At 44.2% G+C, this 16,839-nt stretch overlaps 1 long non-coding RNA gene across 2 annotated transcripts in view; it reads right to left on the reverse strand.

Moving 5' to 3' along the window:
* LOC141277407 (uncharacterized) overlaps positions 1-16,839 on the reverse strand; it is a 138,224-nt gene that overhangs the window by 35,412 nt on the left and 85,973 nt on the right. The window contains exons 1-2 of one of the 2 annotated variants that reach the window (XR_012328779.1): positions 15,858-15,947; positions 14,569-14,650 (exon numbers count right to left, since the gene is read on the reverse strand). This is a non-coding gene — a long non-coding RNA (uncharacterized lncRNA). Of the gene's footprint in view, positions 1-14,568; positions 14,651-15,857; positions 15,948-16,839 lie in introns of those variants that run through there. The other variant, XR_012328778.1, reaches the window with a different exon arrangement.

Consider the following 16,839-nt stretch of genomic DNA (forward strand, 5'->3'; position numbering starts at 1 on the left):
TAGGATTATTGTTGTAATAGAAAATCCTGAGGCCTCATTTAATATCTGCCTCTCAGACACAGATTACAAGAAGGAAAGAGACATTTTTAGCCTCTTTCATTTTTGCTGAAGAATTTTGCAAATAGCATATGTCTAAGAATGAAGTCACGGTTGGAAACCAATGTACGCACAGCAAAGAAACCATAAACAAAATGCACAGACAGCCTATATAATGGGAGAAAAGATTTGCAAATGATGCCACCGACAAGGGAATAATTTCCAAAATATACAAACAGCTCGATATCAAAAAGCCAACAACCCAATCCAAAAATGGGCAGAAGAGCTAAATAGACATTTCTCCAAAGAAGACATACAGATTGCCGACAGGCACATGAAAACCTGCTCAACATCATTAATCATTAGAGAAATGCAAAGCAAGACGACGAGGTACCACCTCAAGACAGACGGAACAGCCATCATTGAAAAGTCTATAAATAACAAATGCTGGAGAGGGTGTGCAGAAAAGGGAGCCCTCCTGCACTGCTGCTGGGAACGTAAATTGGTGCAGCCACTACGGAAAACAGTATGGAGCGTTCTCAAAAAACTAAAAACAGAGTTGCCGTATGATCCAGCAATCCCACTCCTAGGCATATATCCAGAAAAAATGAAAACTCTAATTCGAAAAGATACATACACCCCAATGTTCACAGCAGCACTATTTACAATAGCCAAGATATGGAAGCAACCTAAGTGTCCATCAACGGATGAATGGATGAAGAAGATGTGGTACCTACACACAATGGAATATTACTCAGCCATAAAAAAGAACGAAATAATGCCATTTGCAGCAACATGGATGGACCCAGAGATTGTCATACTGCGTGAAGCAAGTCAGAAAGAGACAGACAAATACCATATCCTATCACTTACATGTAGAATCTTTAAAAAAATGATACAAATGAACTGATTTACGAAACAGAAACAGACTCACAGACTTAGAAAACAAACTTATGGTTACCAGAGGGGAAAGAGGGGGGAGGGATAAATTAGGAGTTTGGGCTTAACCTACACACACTACAATGTATAAAATAGATCATCAACAAGGACCTACTGTACAGCACAGGGAACTATAGTCAATATCTTGTAATAACCTATAATGGAAAAGAATCTGAAAAAGAATATGTATATATAACTGAATATATATATATATATATAACTGAATCACTTTGCTGTACACCTGAAACTAACATAACATTGTAAATCAACTATACTTCATTTTAAAAAAAATAAAATTAAAAGCAAAAAAAGATTGGAAAACAGTGGGTTAAACAATGTTATATTGGCTTCTTGACAGTACAGTATAAATCTCCCGGAAGGGCATATAACAGACAAGTCTTTTGTGGAGAATCTAATTTGATAAAGTTCCGTGGAACACATTTGTAGGGAACATTAGTTAAGTTGAAAACAATACCATCATCATCAGCATCAATTTCTCTTAAAGTCTTTACTTTCTGGGCTCCTTTCAGCCTAAAATGGACAAACTCCTCCAGGGACTGATTCCCTTCAATCATGATAAAAAATGTTCCCTGGTGTAATTAAAGCACTTTAAGCCACACTTTCTTCTTCTTCATTGGTAGAAACAGAGTAGAACACGTCAACGCCTTCCTGTATTTGAAACAGGCTCTACAGCCTTTTCCACCCACGTGATTTTTCTAGCAAACAAAAAACAAACACATGGCTTTCATGCATCTAAGGTAAGGAGAAACCCAACCAATCCACTGCATGTGTAATAAAAGTAATATGTTGAGACTGTACACATGGCAGTGATACAAGTAGATGGGACCATAGAAAAAGTGCCAAGATTAGGATCCAGGAAAGTAGCGTGACTTGAAGAGAGAAGAATTTGCTGAGCTTATAAATAGGACCTGAAACTAAAGTACGTTATCTGAGCACATCGTAGACTCTTAATAAATAAAATAAATAAGGAAGGAATGACCAACTGTAGACATTAAGGAATAAACTTCCGGGGAGGCTTGCATTCCACACACGTCAGCAACAGGACTTCTTTAAAAAGCATACGTGTTGGAGCTTCCTGGTAATGGTAGCAGCAACATTTTTAGCAGGACAGAGAAATTTGACATGCATTGTTTCATTTGTTTGCTCAACCATCCAGTAAAGGAGGAAAAGAAGGCATAATTATTCCCATGTGGTTGATTCATTATTTTACCAATTAAACAGCTACCCTGTGCCGGGACCTGAGCAAGCCCTAGGGGTTCAGTGGTGAACAGAGCGGCCCTGGCCTCTGTCCCCACAGAGCACTGTCTAAGGCGGACGGCAGACGTCCAGCAAATGAAGAATAACACGCCTCAGAACGGTTACAACGGGTACAAAAGAGGCCTACAAGTCAGGAAACCATATTCCAAAGGGATTAAACGGTTTAACGGGTCAAACGATAGCTGGTTTGGTTGTGGGAATGTAACGCAGAACCCATATCCTCTTACCCTGGACAGAACCCTAGACTGATCAGGAAAGCAATCACACCCACTGTTCTCTAGCCTGGTCGCACCACTGTGGGCACCTTTTTTAAAGAGGAACTTTGACAAAAGATGACCTTAAGAGAGAGTCAACAGGATAGAGGTCGCAAGCCACGTCTTTTAGGGAACAGTTAGAACACTGGGTCTGTTTAGCCTTAAGAAATGCCAGGACATGCTCTTAACACTCAAGTATTTGAAGAGTTCTCATGTGGAAGAGTGAGGAGATGGAGAGCACAGGATGGACCCAGGCGCCCTGGAAGGCACATGTGTCTGTAGACGTTCAAAGAAGACGCTCAGATGGCAGAGCGAGAAGACAGGAGCCCTGAGGGGTCACTACGTGCACTTTGAGAGATGCAAGAGCATGGTAGTTCAGGGTATGAACTCGTTTAGGCAGACTCAGTTGTGAGTAAGTCCCCTGCCATGAACACCTCCACTTACTAGCTTTGTTTCCTTGGACAAGTTATTTAATCTTTCTGGGTGTCAGCTCCCTTCCCCGCAATGGGAGATGCTAACGGCATCTGTCTCAGGTGCTAGGTGTACGGTTCAGTAAGGTAAGCCGTATATACCACCTGTTTCATTCAGTGCCTGGCACATGAAGCCATGGGTAAATACCAATGAAATAAATGAACATTCATTTAATAAGTGGACTGTGAATGAGAAAAGTACTCAATAAGCTGTCTTAGGAGGAGTAGTCATGGCAACAGCCCAACTGAGACAACAACCTCACCAGTGGGTCCACGGGTGAACCGGAAACATGAGTGAACGTACTAGCCACCTTCGTGAGGTCCGCATATAGACGGAGTTTCTACTGTCTACTAAAGAGAGCGATTGCTGTGCGGGGTAAAGCTTGGACAAAATGTTCTCAAAACTCCTTTCCAATTCTTAAATTCCGTGAGACTAAGAATTGTCAAATGGTCTGATTCTAGAAGCCAGGAAGTTTCTATTTCTTCGGGGCAGCAAGAAAGGTCATGGAACTGGAATCATGAAGCTCTTTCTAAAAGAGGAATGAAAAGTTTCTTCTTCCCATCTGTACCCCAACTTGTTCCTTACAACATAAAAATGCTTTGTTTCTGTACCTTTCTCTAAAACAATATGGGAAATTGTCTTTAAAATTCCCAGAATGGGCTTCCCTGGTGGTGCAGTGGTTGAGAGTCCGCCTGCTGAAGCAGGGGACACGGGTTCGTGCCCCGGTCCGGGAAGATCCCACGTGCCGCGGAGCGGCTGGGCCCGTGAGCCATGGCCGCTGAGCCTGCGCGTCCGGAGCCTGTGCTCTGTAACGGGAGAGGCCACAACAGTGAGAGGCCCGCGTACCGCAAAAAAAAAATTCCCAGAATGTACATATGAGATTTCTTTTGTCTGCTTTTTTCCCCCAGGCCCTCCCAAAGAAACATCCAAGGACAGCAAGAATCTTCAGGATATGAATTATGGCCTTTTACGATATTTGGTCTTCTTCCAATTCTGCTTTGTATCTTTGACCTCAATGTGAACAACAGAAACGCGCTGCTTCTACTGAAATGAGGAAATAGGCTTTCGGATTATGCCGTCTTCTGGTCAAATGTGGACACCACCTTGGCAGGTGCCTTACTTGCTTTTAGCGTGGCGCCGAGTCCATGCCATCAGGGTAGCAGGACAGGAAAGGTCCATCTCCCCAGAATTTAAACGGGGCCTCTTGGGAGGGGGCAGCTTGGACTACATTCACATTAAACCATGGGACAGTTTGAAAAGGTCAATGTTTATTTCTTTGGAAGCACCTCTCTCCACTGAAGAGCAATTACTCATTATGCTGTCCTGTAGGTTTACCCTCGGGAAAGGGGGCTCGAACCAGGGCCTTTCTAAAATGCTCTTAGCTGCCAGCATCATCAGATGTATAAGCCACTTGGTTTTTACTTGTCTGAACACACTTAAAACTACTTCTGTGACTCTGATGAACAGAGATTGAGAGAAAGAGGGAGAGAGGGAACCAGGATTTCAAATCCCCCATCTGCTTATTATGACCGAAGGTTCACCGAGGCTACATGTGAAGGAGTCGCTGGAGAGAAACCTCATTGTTTATCAACACAGGCTTTGGGTCCAAGCGCCTATGTGGACCACTTTCTACATATAAGCCCCCAGGACTCCATTTGTGCCTCTGCCCTGAGCCCAAAAGACAGAACATGGAACGACCTCCCTGACTCACATCTTTTGTTTTAATAAATTTATTATTTATTTAGTTTTGGTTGCGCTGGGTCTTCGTTGCTACACGCGGGCTTTCTCTAGTTGCGGCGAGCGGGGGCTACTCTTCATTGCAGTGCATGAGCTTCTCATTGCGGTGGCTTCTCTTGTTGCAGAGCACAGGCTTTAGGTGTGCAGGCTCAGTAGTTGTGGCTCACGGGCTCTAGAGCACATGGGCTCAGTAGTTGTGGCGCACGGGCTTAGTTGCTACGTTGTGGCGCACGGGCTTAGTTGCTCCGTGGCATGTGGGATCTTCCCGGACCAGGGCTCGAACCCGTGTCCCCTGCATTGGCAGGCGGATTCGTAGCCACTGCGCCACCAGGGAAGCCCTCACATCTTAATCTAAGCCAAATCTAAGCCAATCTGGGTGAAAAGAGGCAAGAAAAAATCAACCCAGGTTCAAAAGTCACCAAAATAACAAACTTTCTTCCTGGAGCTCAAAAAAATCTGGATGAAACCATCCATTCCAGCCTTCCCAGGGTGGAACAGAGCAGGAAGAAGGCCGGTGTACACAGGACGGAGACACGCCCACATCCGCCAGGTTCTCAAGCTTCGTGGGAGACCAACATCTTCAGGAGCTGAGCCTGAGACTCTTGAGTCCTAAGACGCCGCATGAAGGGCTCCAATCCTTCAGCAGCAGCCTCAGTGTAGCTTTGGATGCTGGGATGCCCTGAAAACTCCTGTTCAGCAACTCTCTGGATAAAAGAGGAAAGGAGAACAGGACCCCTGAATATTCTTCATTCTTAAGGGACCAGCAGCCTTTACCAGAACAATATTCATCAGCACTTTGGGAATCTGAAATAGGTTGGACTTGTCATGCACACTTACAGCTGCTGCTGAAACGTGATGTCTTTCAGGTAACTGAAACGTCCCATCTGGTGGTTTCCGTTCTAGACACAGAAAGCTGATATGAAAGACACGCTTCCAGGGACTTCCCTGGTGGCGCAGTGGTTAAGAATCCGCCTGCCAGTGCAGGGGACACGGGTTCGATCCCTTGTCCGGAAAGGTCCCACATGCCGCGGAGCAACTAAGCTCATGCACCACAACTACTGAGCCTGTGCTCCACAACAAGGGAAGCCACCGCAACGAGAAATCACCGCAATGAGAAGCCCGCGCACTGCAACAAAGAGTAGCCCCTGCTCGCCACAACTAGAGAAAGCCTGTACACAGCAACGAAGACCCAGCACAGCCAAAAAAAAAAATTATAAAAAAAAAGGACGTTTCCATACGTGACTAGGATTTTTTGAGAAAAACATCAGTATTTCAAATAACGACAGGAAAATAGCAGTATGAATTAGTTATTCTAGATGCAACACATCAAGTTAGTTTTTAAACTAAAAATAGAGTTGCCGTATGATCCTGCAATCCCACTCCTGGGCATATATCTGGAGAAAACCATAATCGGAAAAGATCCATGCACCCCAATATTTACTGCAGCACTACTTACAATAGCCAAGACATGGAAGCAACCTAAATGTCCATTGACCAATGAATGGATAAAGAATGTGTGGTACAGATATACAATGGAATATTACTCAGCCATAAAAAAGAATGAAATAGTACCATTTACAGCAACACGGATGGACCTAGAGGTTATCATACTAAGTGAAGTAAGTCAGAAAGAGAAAGACAAATATCATATGATTATCACTTATATGTGGAATCTAAAATATGACACAAATGAACTTATTTACAAAACACAAACAGACTTATAGAGAACAGACTTGTGGCTGCCAAGGGGGAGGAGGGATGGGGGAGGGAAGGAGTGGGAGTTTGGGGTTAGCAGATGCAAACTATTATATACAGGAAGGTCCTACTCTGTAGCACAGGGAACTATATTCAGTATCCTGTGATAAACCATAATGGAAAAGAAAATGAAAAAGAATGTGTATATGTATAACTGAATCACTTTGCTGTACAGTAGAAATGAGCACAACATTGTAAATCAACTATACTTCAATAAAATAAATATATTTTAAAATTTTTTTAAAAAATAAAATACAAGGGCTTCCCTGGTGGCGCAGTGGCTGAATGTCCGCCTGCCGATGCAGGGGACATGGGTTCGTGCCCTGGTCCGGGAGGATCCCACGTGCCGCGGAGCAGCTGGGCCCGTGAGCCATGGCTGCTGAGCCTGCGCGTCCGGAGCCTGTGCTCTGCGGCGGAAGAGGCCACAGCAGTGAGAGGCCCGCGTACCACAAAAAAAATAATAAATAAATAAAATAAAATACAAGATTTAAAGGAAACAAAAAAATAGATGTTTTTTAAAGGAGCATGACATCAAGACACATTCATACATAAGCTTAAATATGTACCTGATTTGTCACAAGGTAAATCCTTGAACTTTGTCTGATTGCTGTTTAACAAAATTTTATATGAAAACCTCATTTTGAGCTGTTTTTTTCAGGAATAGATAGCTACCAGGAGAACTTGGTCTTAAGGTACAGCCTGAAGTAATACAGTCTTTCCCAAAGTATGTTCCTTGGGACACCCGTACTTCAAGACACCTGGCAAAAAAGGTGTCTGTCCTCCGACAAGTTGGGGGAATACTCTGTTTTATATTTGCCTTCTAGGAGAGGTAAAATGCATACGAGCTTACGAAGGATCTGAGACATTTGGAAGTAAGTAAAGATTTCAGCAGATTCAGTTTGCTTCACGTCAAAAGTTTCAAACTTCATGGGCCAAAGAATATTTACGTAGAGGACCATCTAACAAGGAACCCTCAGGAACTAGCGTTCTAAAGAACACAACACAGAAAACATTGCTCATAAAGAAGTAGGTATGTGAGGGTTTTGTTGCTGTCGATGATAATTTCCCAGAACCAGGAGCGATGGGCCTTAACCCGGACCCAGTGCATGGTTGCTATGTGACAACGTAAACAGCTCCATGACTTGAGAGCAGAGAGGGGAGACGGAATCAGTAGGTCCTTGAGTTCTGAGGACCCATCCTTACCATCCTACTAAGCTTTGCCCATAATCAGTATCTGAGTTCCAGGAAATGAGAGCACAATGGTAGCTACGACAACAACAAAATCAGCTTCCCCATAAACCATTTAGGAAGTGAATCAACCCACTGGTATCGGAAGAGCTGGATTCTAACCTGAGCATTTTAATATTCTGTCTCCACTCAACCTGGTAGAATTCCTGCTGTATCGATCACCCCTCCCCCCAGAACTGGATCTTTATTTCTTCTCTGTAGTGAGAATGCATGGGCTCTTTCAGCCTTAAAAATTCGTAGCACAAACAGTAAAAAAGAAATTCATCATGTTCTCCTGTTTGATGCCTTCCTAGAACTTTAAATTTGAAAGGAACTTCTTTGTATGTTTTCCATACTAAACATAACTACTTTAAATATTTCTCGGTCACTGTTGTGGGATATTGCGTTTCCCGGTTTGGAAGAGAGGGAAAGGGAGAATTATGTGCCGTAATCATCGTCTGGGGATTTGCAGATGGGTTTCTTTGGCTGAATTCTGCGGAGGGTTAAGCAGATCTTGGAGAAATGCAATTTGCTTTGCCCTCAAGAGTAGTAAATTATAAACTAGCTACATTTCCCTTTCCACTTGACCTTCATCTTCCACAGAGAATTCTTCTGCAAGGATTTGGTTCCCTTTATTTTGCTACTTTAAGCAAAAAAAAAAAAGGGGGGGGATTAAGCACCACTCTCCTCCTTCTGGGTTTTTGAAGCACTTACAATTCCACTAAAAGTCATCACAGACCCTTGCGGAGACTTACTTGTCATACGCTGTTGGGAGCGGAGATACCATCCCCTCTCTCCTGAGCAGCTCAATCTAAAGTGTCGTCTAGGGACTTCCCTGGTGGTCCAGTGGGTAAGACTCCATGCTCCCAATGCAGGGGGCCCGGGTTCGATCCCTGGTCAGGGAACTAGATCCCACATGCCGCAACTAGGACTTTGCGTGTGGTAACTAAGACCCCGGGCAACCAAATAAATAAATAAATAACTATTCAAGTGTCGTCTACCAGATGCAAGTGCCCATTTCAATACAAGTCAGAGAGAAATTTCACTTCAGGTTTCACGCAAGCATGCTGGACCTGGTCTTGCCGATCCGTTTCCACTCTGCTATGGGAAAATCTATCCGCAATGAAGGAGATGTCCATGGTTGCTTCTGCCCATGCTGACCAAAAGGGCAGGTGATTTCTGGTCATCAGTTGCTACTAGCCTGCAGTGTGACAAAGTCAGAAATTTGAGGGGTGGAAGTGAAAAGGCCAAGTTGAAATTCAATGACCTTATCTTGGACTCCCTACAAAGAAGACCCATTGCCACCTCCAACTCAGTAAGTCTTGTCATGCTGTGTAGTTACGGTACTTTTAGACTTTCCCAAAGAAGTTGCTGCCGGTCTGATCACGTCCCCACCTGTGTCCAGGAACTTGGGCAACTCCAAATATCTTACAGGGTAGATACGCTCATTGAACCTATGACAGCTTTGCTGGCCTATTTCTTCATCTAGCTATGACTACAGTGAAAAGAAAAGTCTCAGGGGACTTAGACCCAGGGTGTTTGGAGTGCTCAGAAGTACTGTTTGCTTTTCTCTTTAGGATTCTGAAAAAAAAACACCCAGGATCTGAAAGTTGAATGGGCTCTGGAACAACGTTCCCCCAAGTAAATTTTCCACCTTATTCCCCCTAAAATGTCTACTCTCCAAGAGCTCCAAAAGGGTCCGTCTCAGCTACCAGGCTCTAAGTACTGGGACCACCAGAGTTCCTTCTCAGGAAGGTCTTCTCCTTCGGACTTGAAATCTAAGCCTTTGCTGGCTTCAGGTATGAGGCAGGCATCTCACAGAGGGTGAAAGAATTCTCATCCAGGAATGGGCCAGCACACTTCTTTACCTGAAATGGAGATTGTGGTAGTCGCTTGGCCTTATGAGAATTTGAAGTCCCAACTCTCACTATGAAAATCCCCCTGCTGCTTCCTACAGGTTACTTTCTTTTCCCACCACACCCCTGCTCTCACACCGTCTCCATCTTTTCTTAATGTACCACCCTCAACTCTAGCCCAGGGAAGCTAAAGAAACCAATTCTAGCAATACTCAAGTGTATCACCGATGGGTTCTCCTTTCCAGCGGACGTTTGTGGTCAATACAGAGCGCTAAGGTTTTCCTAGTTTCTGCCCTCCATAGATGGAGCTACGTTGCCTAATTAACACGTGTGAAATGTTGAAAACATTTTAGGCAAGGAGAAACACTGGGGGCAAATGGATCTCAGCGTTTAATAGGTGATGATTGACAAGCAAAGAACGTCTTTTTTAAAGGAAGTGCTCATTCTTTTTCTCCTTTGACATTGAGGTTAAAATAGCCGGTGGGCAATCTTGTCTCTACCATTGCATTCAATCCTCAAACAATCTTGTAAGGAAACCAACGTATGCATTTAAGGAACTTGCCCAGGGCCTCCTGGCCCGTCAGCTGCGAAGGACAATGCCGTGTGACTCCAAGTCCTGCTTTTCTCAGTGTCACTTCACCTCCCAGACAGGTCGCTACATAGAGCCACGTGTGAGGCGCAGTGCGAACAGCGGCAGCTGTGCTTTTGCAGTCCTGCTTCTAAGTTAGGTCATATAATTTGCAGTTGATAAAAATAGCTCTACAACAAGTCTTTTTACCTCTACTCTCCTTCAAGCCATTGATATAACCCCTTTCAAATTAATCTTACTACAGCATAAGTCCGTGCTTCCCGCAAGCCATCACATTAAGGCCAAACCACTTGACCTCAAACCATGAAGCCCTCTGCATCCTGGCATAACCTTATCATTCCTGGCATTGCTTTGCAACCCCCCCACTAAGGGAAATGGGAATATTCTCATTCCCTAAGCATGTGGTTATGCCCTTTCCAGCTTTGAGCAAATGCCCTACACTGACAGAAGTAGCCTCTTCTTTTCCCTCTTCCCAATGTTCACTGCAGCACTATTTACAGTAGCCAAGACATGGAAACAACCTAAATGTCCACTGACAGATGAATGGATAAAGAAGAGGTGGTACATATATACAATGGAATATTACTCAGCCATAAAAAAGAATGAAATAATGCCATTTGCAGCAACATGGATGCAACTAGAGATGATCACACAAAGAGAAGTAAGTCAGACAGAGAAAGACAAATACCAAATGATATCACTTATACGTGGAATCTAAAATATGACACAAATGAACTATCTAAGAAACAGACACAGAGAATAGACTCGTGGTTGCCAAGCAGAAGGGAGTGGGAGTTTGGGGGTTAGTAGATGCAAACTATTATATATAGAATAGATAAACAACAAGGTCCTACTGTGTAGCACAGGGAACTATACTCAACGTCCTGTGATAAACCATAATGGAAAAGAATATAAAAAAAGAATGTATATATATGTATAACTGAATCACTTCGTTGTCCAGCAGAAAGTAACACAGCATTGTAAATCAACTATACTTCAATAAAATTCTTTAAAAAAAAGAATGACTTCAAATGCCAAGGGTCCACCCTTGTGATTCTCAGGATGCTGGAGTCAGACTCCATTCACCCCAGCTCTGCCACTTCCTAGCTGGGTGACCTTGGACAAGTCACTTAACCTCTCTGTGTTTCATTGTCCTCAACTATAACATAAACATAATATTAATACCTTCCTCGAAGAGTTGATGTGAGAATTAAGTTAATATGACACTTAAAACAGTATCTGACAAATAGTAAATGCTCTCTAAAGTGAACTGTTATCAAAAGTTTCATCATCATCAAAAAAAACGTTTCACCATCTGTATCATCATCACTTCTTGCTCAAAATTTCTTTAGATCTTTTAGTATATTTGCTGAAAATATATCTATTATATAGTGTGGGGTTTTCTTTAAATATTTTATGTTTTTGTCCTATGTCTCATAGCAAATGTTGTATCTGTTTTTCTATAACCTACAGAAGTTCAAAGAGAATAAGCCAGGCTAAGGCAGAATCTACTAACAGAACCATTTTCTTGGTTTCTCCCACTGTGGGCAGCAGAATCTTGACTCAAATGATGCTATAAACTCTTTTAGTGAGCTGACATTTCTCAGCACATATTTCGTGCTGGGAACTGTGCTAAAGACCCTACTTATACCTTCTTATTCAATGACTACAATAACCTTATGAGTTATTATACCCATTTTATAGATAAGAAAACTGAGTCTCAGGGAAGTAGGCTGCAGTCAGACAAAAAAGCATCACCGACAATTAAGGCACCTACGTAAGTTCCCTTGCGGTTATAGGCACGAATAGTACCATTGACGCTGACAGGCCATCCTTGAGTTCTCCCGTGAACTCCTGACTCACTAGCGACTAGGGAGACCCCTTACCCGAGAACCTCTGTTCTAGAACCTTCTTTTCCTTATGTTGCCTCTCCTTATACTCATTCCCTTGGTAATTTTACCTAAGCTCATGGTTTTAAATGTCATCGATATACTGACATCTCCCCAATTTTTATCTCCAAATCAGGCCTTTTCTCCCAAACTCCAGACGTACACAGCAAACTGCCTTCTCGAGATCTCCGACTCACAGGTAAGAAGCTAAACTTCTGAGTTTGCTCCCTCAAGCTTGCTCCAAACACACTCTTGCCCATTTCCACTAAAGGAAGCTCCATCCTTCAGGACCTTTGTCTCAAGATCCTCGTACTCAGCTCTGCTTTGTCTCTCGTCCCCCATATTCAGTGTTTCAGAGACACAGGTGGCTTCCCCTCCGACGGCTCCCCATCTCCCTCGGGGTAAAAGGCAAAGTTCCCCTTACAACGGTCTATAGACCCTATACAGTCAGCCCCTAATACCTCCTTGGCCTTAAACCCTACAAATTTCTCCCCACCCCTAATCACTCAGTTCCTCCATTCTAGCCTCCCTGATGTCACATCAGGCACTGTCTTACCTCAGGGCCTTTGCACACACTGTTCTCTGCGCCTGGAAAACTCTTCCCCCGAATGTCTCATGGTTTGTCGTCTCACCTCCTCAGGTCTTTGCCCAAATGCCGTCTTCTTAAAGAGTCCTGCCCTGTCCACCCTACTAGGCATTGCAACCTCATCCCTCCCCCTGACCTGTGCTATTTTCCCCACAGACCTCATCACCTTGTCATACAATAATTTTCTTACTTATAATGCTCACGGTTGGCCTCCTCCTGCTATAACATAAGTTCCACGAGGCAGGTGCTCACTTAATACTGAATGAATCAACTAGTAGAGCTGAGATTCAATCCGGGCCTTCTGAGTTCCCTTCCACCAGAGGAGAGCTACACAGCCCTTCTGACGCAAGCTTAGGCTAAAACTGAATATCCAGTAGCTAATATTCCTGGGTACCACCATCACCCATCCACTGACTGCCTTTGCTGAGAACATCACAACTTACTGATTTCTCGCCCGGGATGACCTGGCTCGTATTAGGGTATATTCGGTAGAGAACGTAAACAGGCAAACATTTGTTTGCCTCATGGTGACATGAGCAGAGTCAGAGGCTGGAGAGAAGGCAAGAGGCCAGACAGGGACAAGCCACCGGGACAGCCCAGCTTGCTAGAAGCCCCACGAAAGAGCACTTCAAACGTGGGTCCGGCTTGATTCAGCCTGTTCTTTGCTGTCGAGAACTGGCTCGGGGATCTGATCAGTTTTTGTATTAGGGTAAATCCAAGTCGCGAGAGCGGACGTCATTGACCAGGAGCCCCAAACTGTTGATGGAAATCAAAATGGCAATTTCGAATTTAAGACTTCCAATGGGTGCTGAGACTTCCGAGGGCCTCGGGCAATCAGCCCCCTGGGCTCCCTCTCCGAACTGCTTTCCAGTAGGGGCTGCAGTACTCGCGTACCACTCAGGGTGGCGCTCTTGCTCTACTCAAAAGAGCCACGCTTCCCTGTGGCAGGCCCGGCCCCAAGGGCTTTTCAAGTCAGACCGCCCGACAGCCCAGTGACTCAGCACTGGGAGAGAGGAAGCATACAGTCTGGACACCGGATACTGCTACACGCCCAACGTACACAAGCTTGCTATCACCACCAACACAAAAAATTACTTTTGGATGTACCCTGTCTTGGGAGTCCCATGTCTTTGGTATAGGATTTAGGGGTCTCCAAGCAGATACCACTTGGGCACTCCCATAAAAGCCCTAGGCTAATAGAAAAGGACGGTGTCATATTGGTTGAAGGTTGGCTGGGCCATTTTGCCTTGTTTCCGGCTGCAACAGGAGACAGGCCACCTGCTCATTGTTCTAGGTTTTCTTTCTTTTCCGGTTTTCAGGGCTGTCTCTGGGGGGAGGTGAGCCACTACAGCCCCAGCAGACAGGGTGGGAATCACCCTGACCCCAGGGCGGGACTCACCCTGACCCCAGGGCGTCAGCTGCCCGCAGTTCTGGTGGAACAGACTCCGTGCCTGCTGGGCAAACCCCTCAGTTAATCCCGCTGGCGGTGAGGACCACACCCTGTTATTAGCCCGTGTACTCGACCACAGGGCTCAAAACATTTTAACAGCGTGGGCTTGTTTAATCCTTGTGATTTTTCGTAAGTCTGTAAAGCCCTTAGTTTTCAAATTTCTGCTTTGTGTATGGGGAAACGACCAGATAGGCCAAGTGACCCTGCAAAGGTCATCCAGGGATTCAGAATTAGAATCATGGACCCTTGACCTTCAATTAGGGGTGCTGACTTTTCTAAATCTCTGCCACAAAGAACCTCTTTCTCCCCCCGACCCCAGCCTCATCCCCATACCCCACCAATAATCCTATCCTTGTATATAAGGCATTGGTTTGGTTCTTTTCTAGAGTATACACATTCACACAAGTACACAAATCCATGCCTGTTTCTGCAGCTTTAAGCCATGTGCCAATGATATTCTGTTACTGGTATAACCCAAAAGTAAGGAGAAGTGTCACCTACCTTTTACGTTGAAACCTGACTTTTGAAATGTATACAGTCTCCCTCTTAGACATACACAGTTCAGGACAGCAGATGAAAAGCCCTGAGAAATCATGTAGAAAAGAAATGGTTTAACTCATTTAACCACATATTTTCCAAACTTCCTTAAACATAGATGATTTTCCCCCACAGTACCCCTCTGTTGACATCATTGCGATCATATTCCTTGAAATACCCTTTTGGAAATGCTGTATAAAATTATAATCTCTTTGTAGCCTAGGGTTGGGTGTGTAGGCAATGACCTCCACTCGTAGTCTACTTTGCTATGCTGGGGAATTCCAGAGTTCACAGAATTAGTCTTCTTAGAGACAGTGAGATTTTTGTGGCATCCCACAGCATCCTGATGGTTGACCAAAGCCAAGTACCATGGAAGTTCTCCAAGCTTGAGATTATGGAACAGAAAGCAGATCAAGGCCACTCTCTCCTCCTTCTGACGGGCCCCATCCCGTCCCTTCCAAGGCACCAGACATCTCCACTCAAGGCCACCCTGAGCTCCCTCCTGCTGTCCCACTGTTGGCATCAGTGGGGACCTCCCATTTCCAGCCCTTTGGAAGTGTGTCCTTCAGTCCCTTGAAAGCTTGATGACCAGGGTGGTCCTAAAACACCACTCAGTTCTTCATCTCTCTCCAAAACAAAGCCATAACCCCGAGGCAGTAATTCTTTTCTCTACGATAAAAGCTTCCACTTTCTTCTAGGAACATACTTCTCATCCCTTTTATTTGTCCAGAAGAGCGGGTAGCTTTGCCCTATAACTGAAGTTCCTACACACCCCTGGTAGCCTTTCCTAGTCAGAGGAGCTAAGAAAAAGCGCATACTTAGTCTGAAGTCTTTGGGGGAACAAAGACCTTACGGCAATGACCCTATGTCCCGCCATTTGTTGTTGAACGTAATGTTAGTTTTCCAACTCTGCAGAAGTGTCCTGGATCATCTCAGAAAAATATACTGACCTAGAAGGAATTGAAATGCTGCGCTAGGGTGATCAGCCCATGCCGGGCCGTTCTCTCTAACTTCCTCCTGAGCTTTGGGACCAACGAAAAGATTTGTCTTCACTTTATGGCTTTTGCAGACATTGGTATCAGGATAATCTTAGTTCTTCTTTAAACAATTACAAGCGCTAAGCTTAGAAGGGCAAGGAAACCTGATAGAATCAGCCCTTTTCTGTGGATCAGATATATTCTTTTAAGAGCCAACCAATCCCCCAAACTCACACACACCCCCACGGGGAAAAAAGAAAAAGTCATATCACTTACAGGACTAGTAACTTCTACGTCTAGAGACATTCAGGATAACTGCCTGAGTGCGACACCTACATTAACCAGATGAATTCCCTCAGCGTTGCATTGCTGGCTGGCAATGCTGTTCCTTTACGTGTTTAAGTCAAGCCTTGCAAAGGGCACATTCCTGTTTTAACAAGTATTTTTAAGCTGCAGTTACATATCATCACCCAAACTCATACCAGGCACCGTGTCAGGTGTTTGTGACCAAAGAAAGTTGATAATTTATGGCAAATGGATGGACAGAGGGACGATGTTTCTAACTTCGACATCTTGTCAGGAAGGAGGGGAGGAAGGACGGAAGGAAGGAAGGAGGGAAGGAGGGTTTTTTTGTTTGTTTTTTAAAACATCTTTATTGGAGTATAATTGCTTCACAATGGTGTGTTAGTTTCTGCTGTGTAACAAAGTGAATCAGTCTGACCATACTCTTTCAACCAGCCCGTAACACCCTTCTACTGCAAAGGCAATCCAAGAAATGTAGAGATTATGGGGGTGTTTTTCTTCTCTTCAAGGTTGCTAAAACTTGACTTTACCCAGATATAGTTTTTGTTGTTGTTTTTTGTTTTGTGTGTGTGTGTGTTGTTTTTTTTTAAGAAATGAAAAGGGTCCAAAAACTTACCATATGCCCTTTGTAACCTGCTAAACCCCACTAAAACCCCGGCATTGTCACGATTTTCATCGGGGATGATCACTGCACCCTCTCAAAGAGTTTTTGAGAGGATGTGACGAGAAAATCCACGTGAGGTGCTTTGTACAGTGCCCAGAACCCAGCAAAAACTTGATCAATGATAAACGATTATGGAGGTTTCTTTTAAAAAATCTTTATCAGTTAGTTGTGATTCTTTGATCCTGTGCCCTTCGCTGTCTTCAAAACGTCCTATTGGCTTGCGTTCATTTTCAGACCTTTTTACTTCTCTTTAAGGGCATTTGGGTACAGAACATGGTTAAGAAATGGAAC

This window comes from Tursiops truncatus, chromosome 20 (assembly GCF_011762595.2).
Source record: "Tursiops truncatus isolate mTurTru1 chromosome 20, mTurTru1.mat.Y, whole genome shotgun sequence".
NCBI classification, from domain to species: domain Eukaryota; kingdom Metazoa; phylum Chordata; class Mammalia; order Artiodactyla; family Delphinidae; genus Tursiops; species Tursiops truncatus.